Raw genomic sequence first — 8,273 nt, 5'->3', positions numbered from 1 at the left:
AGGGGAAGTGTACACAAGAGGTTTTGGTCAGAGATACAAATTGACCCAGGTCAATTCTATAATTAGAGGGGCATCTTTCTAGTGTCAGGATACTCTCATAAAGAATGGCACACGTGCATGTGAATAGCTAATCTTATGTGATATCATTGGTGTTTCAACTGTTACATGTTTTGTTAAAGACAGCTTCAGGTACATAAGTCATTCGTTGGCAGGCTCATGGGCTGGCCCAGGGCCATGAAGAACATAGTCATTGCATAGGCTGTGGTTTCGCACACATGGCATTTTAGTAGCCCAAGAGTACTGAATTATAATTTCAAAGCTCCAAGTACATGAAAAGATAAAAATCTGTTGGCAGAAGTTGTTACATACAATCTACTTATTATATCAGTGAAACAGATGGAAAACTTCAGGGCTATTTGCAATAATCCAGTTACGTCATAATAAAAGGTCTTTTGAACCACATTGGTGACTGTGTCTACCACTTGTGTGGCTATCATAATTTGAAATATATTTACTGGGTAATAGCCAAAGAATTGGTCTTAACTGTAATACACCCCCCTAAGACATACGAAGGATTTTGTGAAAACTAGGCTAACTAATAAATGAAAAAAGTCTTCTGCATGATCCTCATGGCAAAGTTGTTATGATAAGGTAAGCAAATATTTCAACTGATCTGGAAATCTATTCTATTAGTAGCTCAGCTAGATAAATATGTCAGTGCAGAACATCAAAATGGCTGTTTCTGAGATATGATACTCTGGATTGTGCATAGGTGTGTCACCTACTTTGGATGAATACAGAAGACCATTTACTCAGTGATAATTTGCCAATGTGTATATGTGATGCTTGGGAAAGACATCTCAAACTATTTAAGTGGTGAGAATTTTACCATTCTGCTTCCCTGGATTTCCTGGTCAAGCTCAGAAATATGATAAAAGTTTCCCCATAGCATTTAGAAGGACAATTAAGAAGAACAAATTATCAAGTTGTCGCAGAATGCATGCAAGAAGTGATCACTTGGTAAATGCTCATCAGTATTAACCTGAAACATGCCTGTACATATCTGGCAAAAAATTGAGTGTACAGATACTCCAGCCTTAAAATGGTATTTAAATGATCTTGTGATTGAGTACAAGGATTTAAGACAAGGAAGACTTATTAGTGAACTGTCACAGACCTCATTGTTTTAAAAGTACCTGTCTGGTAGAAAGAGGAGTGGGTGGTGCATGCATGCATAGAAGGGTAAGGGTGGTGATTACTTGTCCTATGTGCACATATCCACTGCTCTGACAGCCCATCTAAATGTTTGTTTGTTTTGATAATACCATAAAGTTTATTGCAGTCATTTTTCTCTTGTAACAGAAAAAGGGTCATGGGTAATATTCAGCAAAAACCCAAAATCAAATCCATAAACTGGTGACTTCAGTGCTCTTAGCTACAGAGCTGTTCATATGAAAACATGAAGCTGTCTTATATTGAACAAATACAAGATACACAAAATCAAATGCAATATATAGTATACATTTCATCCCTGTAGCACCTCTAATTAAATTTTCACTGCTACATCTTTAAGCCAGATGCTGCATCATGTGAGTTCTGTTTCCATGTAAGCAAATTAGATTGAAATGCTATAGACATGATAGTCAAATCCTATTAGTCTCTATGTATTGTTCTGGCAACAGGAACTGTTGCACAACTCACTTCAGGGTCCTATCTACACAGAGATGCTTTTCAGCACGATTCAGTTTAAAACCGCATTTTCATCAAATCAGATTTGCTTCTCCCATAGTACACACAACCAATGAAAGTGGCATATAGAAGAAGAAAAAAAGAATGACTTTTGCATGGCAGACTCCATCAGAAATAGCATTAGTTTGGGCATAGTGGGTGGGAGTCCCATGGCATCAACCAGCATCCATTAGGGAAAAAAAGTCATTAATCTTCTAGATGAGCAAAAATTGAAACAAAAGGCAATGTCCTTCCTCACCCCCTCTCTCTGCTTCCATGCCGAGTAACTGAAATAGAAGACAATGGGTATTACTTCTGAGTAGACATGCCAAGCGGGCTGTTTTCAGCATGCTGAATTTAAGGCTCATTTGGGGGAAAACAAGACAAATCAGCAGAAAGTAAAGCCAATTCTCTGATGACTCAACTTTCCCTTCCTCCTATAAGGCTGCTCCCCATAACTGTCACCAAAGCCAGTATCACTAGTTGAGGTCACACAGCCTCCCAAACTGCACTGAAGCTGGTGCAACAGGAAAATCCGTCACAAAACAACTTCACAAAAATGCAGGTTTTATAGTATGCAAACCCATGGTTGCTGCGGAAAGGGGGGAATGTCATGAGCCGTGATTATGAGATGCAGTAGCACTGGAGTAAATCCCTACATGTAGATGGGCCCCAGTTTTTGACCCTTTATTAAAAAGAACAAGTATTGAAATAGGGGTAAGAAAGTTAGGATTCACACAGTATTAAACTCCATATGTGGTGAACCTATGGATGTACAGCTGTCCGTAGAAAGCATTAGTAATACACAGGAATGGCAGTGACTAATCAGTTCACACTAGAAACAAAAAAACTTTGATCAGATCTATTAAAAATGATGCCTCTTTTAAGCTTAAAATTAGTACAGCATGATGCAAACCACTTTGTAATCAATGTTGCTGACAAAGGCTATTTCCCCATGTAAATCCAAGCAAGTTCTGGTAAGAAGTTAGCATATCCTAATGTTCAGCAGCTGTAAAGGGTTACACTACAACTTCTCTCAGCAATAAATAAACCACTAAACATTAAAGCAATGGGTACATGCAACAAGTTGCCAAACTTCCTTAATTTTGTTCCCTCTCGAAGTTTTAACACAGTAGCTATTCTGGTGAGCCATGTTGTGCCATCTTAATAACCAGAACAAAGCCATTCCTGTTAATTTATTATTATTATTATTATTATTATTATTATTATTATTATTATTATTTATATAGCACCATCAATGTACAGGGTGCTGTACAGAGTAAAACAGTAAATAACAAGGCCCTGCCGCAAAGGCTTACAATCTAATAAAATCATAGTAAAACAATAAGGAGGGGAAGAGAATGCAAATAGGCACAGGGTAGTGGACAAGCAGCATGCCTGCCTGGGCTTTTAGCAGGTTGGCAACAGCAAGCCAATAAGCGGGAGACCATTTTGATCTTCCATCCATGTGTTCTGCCCAAGGTTTACCTAGTTGCCCATTACTGATTTACCACACAGAAACATGGATCAGACTGGCAGTGGGTATGGATTTCACCCTCCAAGCTAAATAACGAAACATTCCTAATATGAAATAAAACACAACAGACCCCTGGTTGCAGCACAAAGCAACAAACTCAGATCTACTTTGCCCTTTGCTTTTATATACCTGACTTTTGCTCTGAAAGAGAGTAAACTGGTTTCAAGCTTACCCAGCAAGAAGACAACCTAACATGCACTATTCTCATACTCCACTTGCTAACAGATTTTTCTGTTGCTTTTATTAACCAAAACAATGATCCCCTACTTATTTGAAAATGGTCTGATTGAAAGCTTTAAACTTGTTATTTGGCCCGTTCAGCAGTTTCATAGAACAACAGAAACTAGACTGATAAAGAATCAATTGAATGTTAGAAATTAATCTTGGTGCCTTTACTGACATAGGCAGAATACAAGTAGTTACTTTAAGAAATAAATATTTTATAGTGTTAGCAACACGTCTTTTTTAAAAGAGTATTTTGAGCAAAATTAGACTTCTAATTGGTTTGCAGCTGACTTGGTTCTTAGTAAGCACTGAAATTGTCAGATAGTCACCACTAAACATATGTTAAAACACACCAGTACTTCTCCTCTCCCTGAACAAAGGCACAAATAGCAGGATTCTAAAAGCGTGTATGATGCAGGGAGACGAGCATGACTTGACTATTGTGGCGTCCGAATGCAGCCATAGTAAAACAACTGATAAAGATTATTATAATTTGGCATTGTACTGGGAAAATTGCTGCAGATACAAGCAAGTATAGTCAAACCTCTTATCCTAATGGACCGATGAAACAAACAAACAAAAAATACATAAGATGGACTTTGGATAAGCTGGAGTACATTTGCTGTAATCTTACCAAAAAAACCAAAATGATCTTAGGATATCTAATATTTATATAACTGAAGATGTATTTTGTAACACCAGTAAGCTGTAACAAAACTGAACTGGTAACTAAATTGAAGTAAAGTGAGTTGTATAAAGCTACTTGCTTCCTTAAATATTTTTTAGGAAAAAAAGTGGAAGTGGGAATAAATATTTGAAGCAATCAATATCTATTCTTGGGCTTCTACTTGCTGCCCTGATGGAAGGTACTTCAGAAGTAGGAAATGAAGAACTCGTGGGCGCCTGCCCTGCAAGTTCGCTGAGCGCTGCTTGGCTAGCCCTGTTCCGGGAGCTGGCCCGGCCTTGCACTCAGCAATGCACCCTTTCCGGGGTGTCCACAAAGTTAGCATGCTGGGCAAATTGCACCCTTTCGTGAGGCCCCAGAAAGTGCGCTTTGCCTCCCCCCTCCATGCCAATCGTGGCCTTTAAGTAGGGGGGAAACATGATTTTCCCCAAGGCTGGGGAGATCACGTATTTTCCCCCTTCACTCTAATGGTGAATGTACCCACAGTGGGGGAAAGGACGAAGGGTGCACACAGGTCAGGACGGAAGTCAGTTCTGCCGGGACCTGCGCCCCCTTTGCCCTGCAGCCAGTGATGGAAGAAAATCCAGCAGGCGCGTCCATTGGGGCCCAGGAGGGCTGGACACAGGGACATCCTTTGCCCTCACAGACTCAGGTGGGTTTTCCTCCCATTGCTATTAGAAGGTACTTCAGAAGGGCAGCAAGCAGGTGTGCAAAAATTAAAGGTCAATTACTAATTGGTATTGCCTCAAAAAGGCATTATTCATTTGAGTCTAATGCCTACATATAAATAACGGTCCAATACATAATGAGGCAAATCCTAAATTGAACCAACTCCACAAATACATATGCAGTGTGCTAGACTTATGGCTATGTTAGATTGTATCCAGGCTGCTGGTTTCATGCTGCAGTGTTAGTTCAACTGTGGGAGAATGGATGTCTGCAAAAATAGTATACGGTTTTGCTATGACAGTCACACAATTTAATTGTGTGCTGAACTTTGATACAGTTAGGTTACAAGCCCCACTGAACACAATGAGACTTACTTCCAAGTAAACAGGGATTGGACTGTGCTGCCAGACAAGTTGGACTAGTAGAGATCATGGTATTTTCTCAGTCCTTGTATGGATCAGGCATACTGATGATCATCTGTATGATCCAAATGATAAAAAAACCCTCCTCCATCTGGAATCAAAATCAGAAGTTTCTAACATATATTCTACTTCTAAAGACACACACTTGTGTCTCCATAAGGCTTGCGATTGTACCCATTCCTGGCAATTTACATTGACTGTTGGGTTGTCTGTAGGTACAAGGAAGTGGTGGCACTATGTTATGAAAACAAGATGTCCATTAAGAAAAACAAAAAACAGCTAATGGCCTAAAATGGGAAGTGTTTAAAATTAGAAGTTCTGCATAAAAATTCTTATTGAGGCATTTCTGGCAAGCCAAAAATCATGCCAAAACATATAGACTACTTCCCTGTTGTTGTTTTGAAGCAAAACTGAGATTATTTTAGAGAACAGCAACACTTGGGTGACATTAATAATAACTAGAACTGGGACAAAAGCTGGATTTCACACTATTCAAGATAAAGATAGGCAAATGTAGTTTTGCAAATATAGAGTAAGGGGGTAAAAAGTTGTATGCCTCCAGTCAATCCATCCAGTGGAAATATGCAAGGAGGAACTACACTGAATCCTACCACCCTTACAACTATGCCAAGTGCTTAGGTAATTGGAACGCTATACACCCAGCATGTCTAATTTGGAGCAAAAACCGCTGCAGGGCAGGGCAGCCGCCCAGTTTGGATTTTCAGTACTGGATGAAAACAAGAGACGGCAGGGAGGGCAGTTTGAGGGGGAGCCAAAAACCACATAAAGAACTAATTCTGAGATGAAACAGGGCAGCTGTCCCAAGTCAAGCTGACGAAATGACTGGTCACCATGACTGTAAACTCATATTCTGTATAGACAATAATGGTTCAAACAATCATTATTATCAAATAAAACAGTTGTTATTATGCTGGACCCAGATGACAAGAGCAGCACCAGGTAAAAATACACTTTTGTGGGTCCACCTTCTATATGCAACCTTGCAGATTCCTACAGGAATGAATCACTCATATTTGTAAACTGACCAGAGAGCTTCGGCTATGGGGTGGTATAGAAATGTTCATAGAATCATAGAATAGTAAAGTTAGAAGGGGCCTATAAGGCCATCGAGTCCAACCCCCAGCTCAATGCAGAAACCCACCTTAAAGCATAATAGAATCATAGAATAGTAGAGTTGGAAGGGGCCTATAAGGCCATCGAAGGGGCGGCGGCGGCATCATCATCATCATCATCATCATCATCATATCTAATTAACTACTTAGAAACAGTTAAGACTTAGGCCAACTATTTCTCACATGGAACTGTCACTGAGGGCCAAGAACACTGCAGCGAGCACTTGCTCTCAATGCTAGCAAGGGCATGAAACATTGACCTTCCAGTGCTGAGTCATTAGCCAAAAAACAACCTAGTTACAATCGGCAGGGAGAAATTACTCTGAATCTTCTACTAGTGCGTCTTTGTCTTAGCAAGACCAGGGTTGTAGTCAAACTGCTCTGCTTAAGGAATCTCTTGATTTCTCCCCTCAAGATACTGAATATGTATCTTGTAGATGTAGTGTGAAAAAGGGGATGGAAAGAAAGCCATTCATTCTTAAGTGGAAAGAGGACCTCCTTGAATCGATTAGCTCTTACCATTCACTTCCAGAGGCAGAGCTATGCAAAACCTTTGCCCATGAGATAAACTGCAGCTGAAAGGTATATTTAATTATTATTTATTTAAATTGTATGGAAAACCCCCAACAACGATATAATAACCCAAAGACCAAGAAATAAAGGGAACAAAATAGAACGTGATAAGAGACTCATCCCCAGAACTCAAAGTACATCTGAGTACCAAATAAAATTCCTACTTCCCTCTAATCCTGTAGTAATTACTAGGGAAGCATAACAAAATTTGCAAAGGTCCAAAAGTGGATCAGAATGTTCTCCAGCTATGGAGAATGAGTCAATGGTGAGTACCTGTTTCTTTCTCTTTCAGTGGAGGATATTCTTGAATGGAATGTGAAATACCAGTGAGCTCACATCCTGGGTGGAGCCCTGCCCTTATTTCATGGAACCTACCTAACATTTGCCTGCCAAAAGCAATCTCTATCCATGCATATATAACACTCTTGTAAAGAAACTCTAAAGTGGAGGCAGATGCTATGATAGTTGCGGCTCTGAAGTTACAGTATCTTCTGCTAGACTAGTATACAAATTAGGAGCTGCCACAGTGATCACGATCTTGATTGAATTAGTTGCAATTCCATCTGGAAGTGGTCCACCCTACCGCATATCCTAGGGAAATGCATTCCTTCATTCATCTAGCTAAGGTAGGTTTGGATACCTTTCTACGTGGTGGAAGATTCCTTAAAAGAAATAAGCATAGAGTCCGTATTAGGTGATCTCGCAAGAGGATGCGATCTCGCAAGAGGAAGCCAGCAATGATGGCAGGGAAGCTGGTGATTGTGCCGAGGAGCGAGCGAGCAGCAAGGACATGTCTGCCCTTTGCTCCTGAGCCCTGGTAAGTCCAGCCCTCCCAGCCATTGCATGCTGGGACTGTAGGCTTTACCGAGGCATAGGGCTTTGCGGGAACATCCCATCCTAAAATGGCAGAACCCTTCGTAAAATGGTGGATCTGCCACAAAATGGCCTCCGAACCTCAGATTTGAATATCTGAGATGTGAACCTTGCACAGCCCTAGTTAAAACCATCTTCAGCAACATACAAGCTTACATCCCCAAAGCCAACCTGAATAAAATCACATTTGCCTGCCTACAGAAGCACAACAAAGAGGGAGCTAACTTAGCATCCCTTAGCAGGGTGTTCACATCTGGAAGTGAGGATGCCCTCTCTCACACCCTCACCAAACATGTCTTCAGTGGCAATGATTTTAAAACCCAGAGATCTTAAAACCAGGGCACGCTCATATAGAAGAATGTAGTATTTCAAACAGCCTGGTTTCAAGCCATATAGGGCTTTAGGTGTCATAACCAGCACTTTCATTT

The 8,273-nt window shown here is 40.3% G+C and overlaps 2 protein-coding genes across 2 annotated transcripts in view; one reads left to right on the top strand and one right to left on the bottom strand.

The window, feature by feature from the left end:
• Positions 1-8,273, top strand: part of LOC134403006 (prosaposin-like) — a 298,719-nt gene that overhangs the window by 133,107 nt on the left and 157,339 nt on the right. The window lies entirely within an intron of this gene.
• LOC134403181 (cadherin-23-like) overlaps positions 1-8,273 on the bottom strand; it is a 68,759-nt gene that overhangs the window by 43,202 nt on the left and 17,284 nt on the right. The gene's annotated exons all lie outside the window — the stretch shown is intronic.

The sequence above is a fragment of the Elgaria multicarinata genome, chromosome 8, assembly GCF_023053635.1.
Source record: "Elgaria multicarinata webbii isolate HBS135686 ecotype San Diego chromosome 8, rElgMul1.1.pri, whole genome shotgun sequence".
Classification (NCBI taxonomy): domain Eukaryota; kingdom Metazoa; phylum Chordata; class Lepidosauria; order Squamata; family Anguidae; genus Elgaria; species Elgaria multicarinata.
The sequence above is the reverse complement of the archived record's forward strand: the minus strand, read 5'-3'. Positions and strand labels throughout refer to the sequence as shown.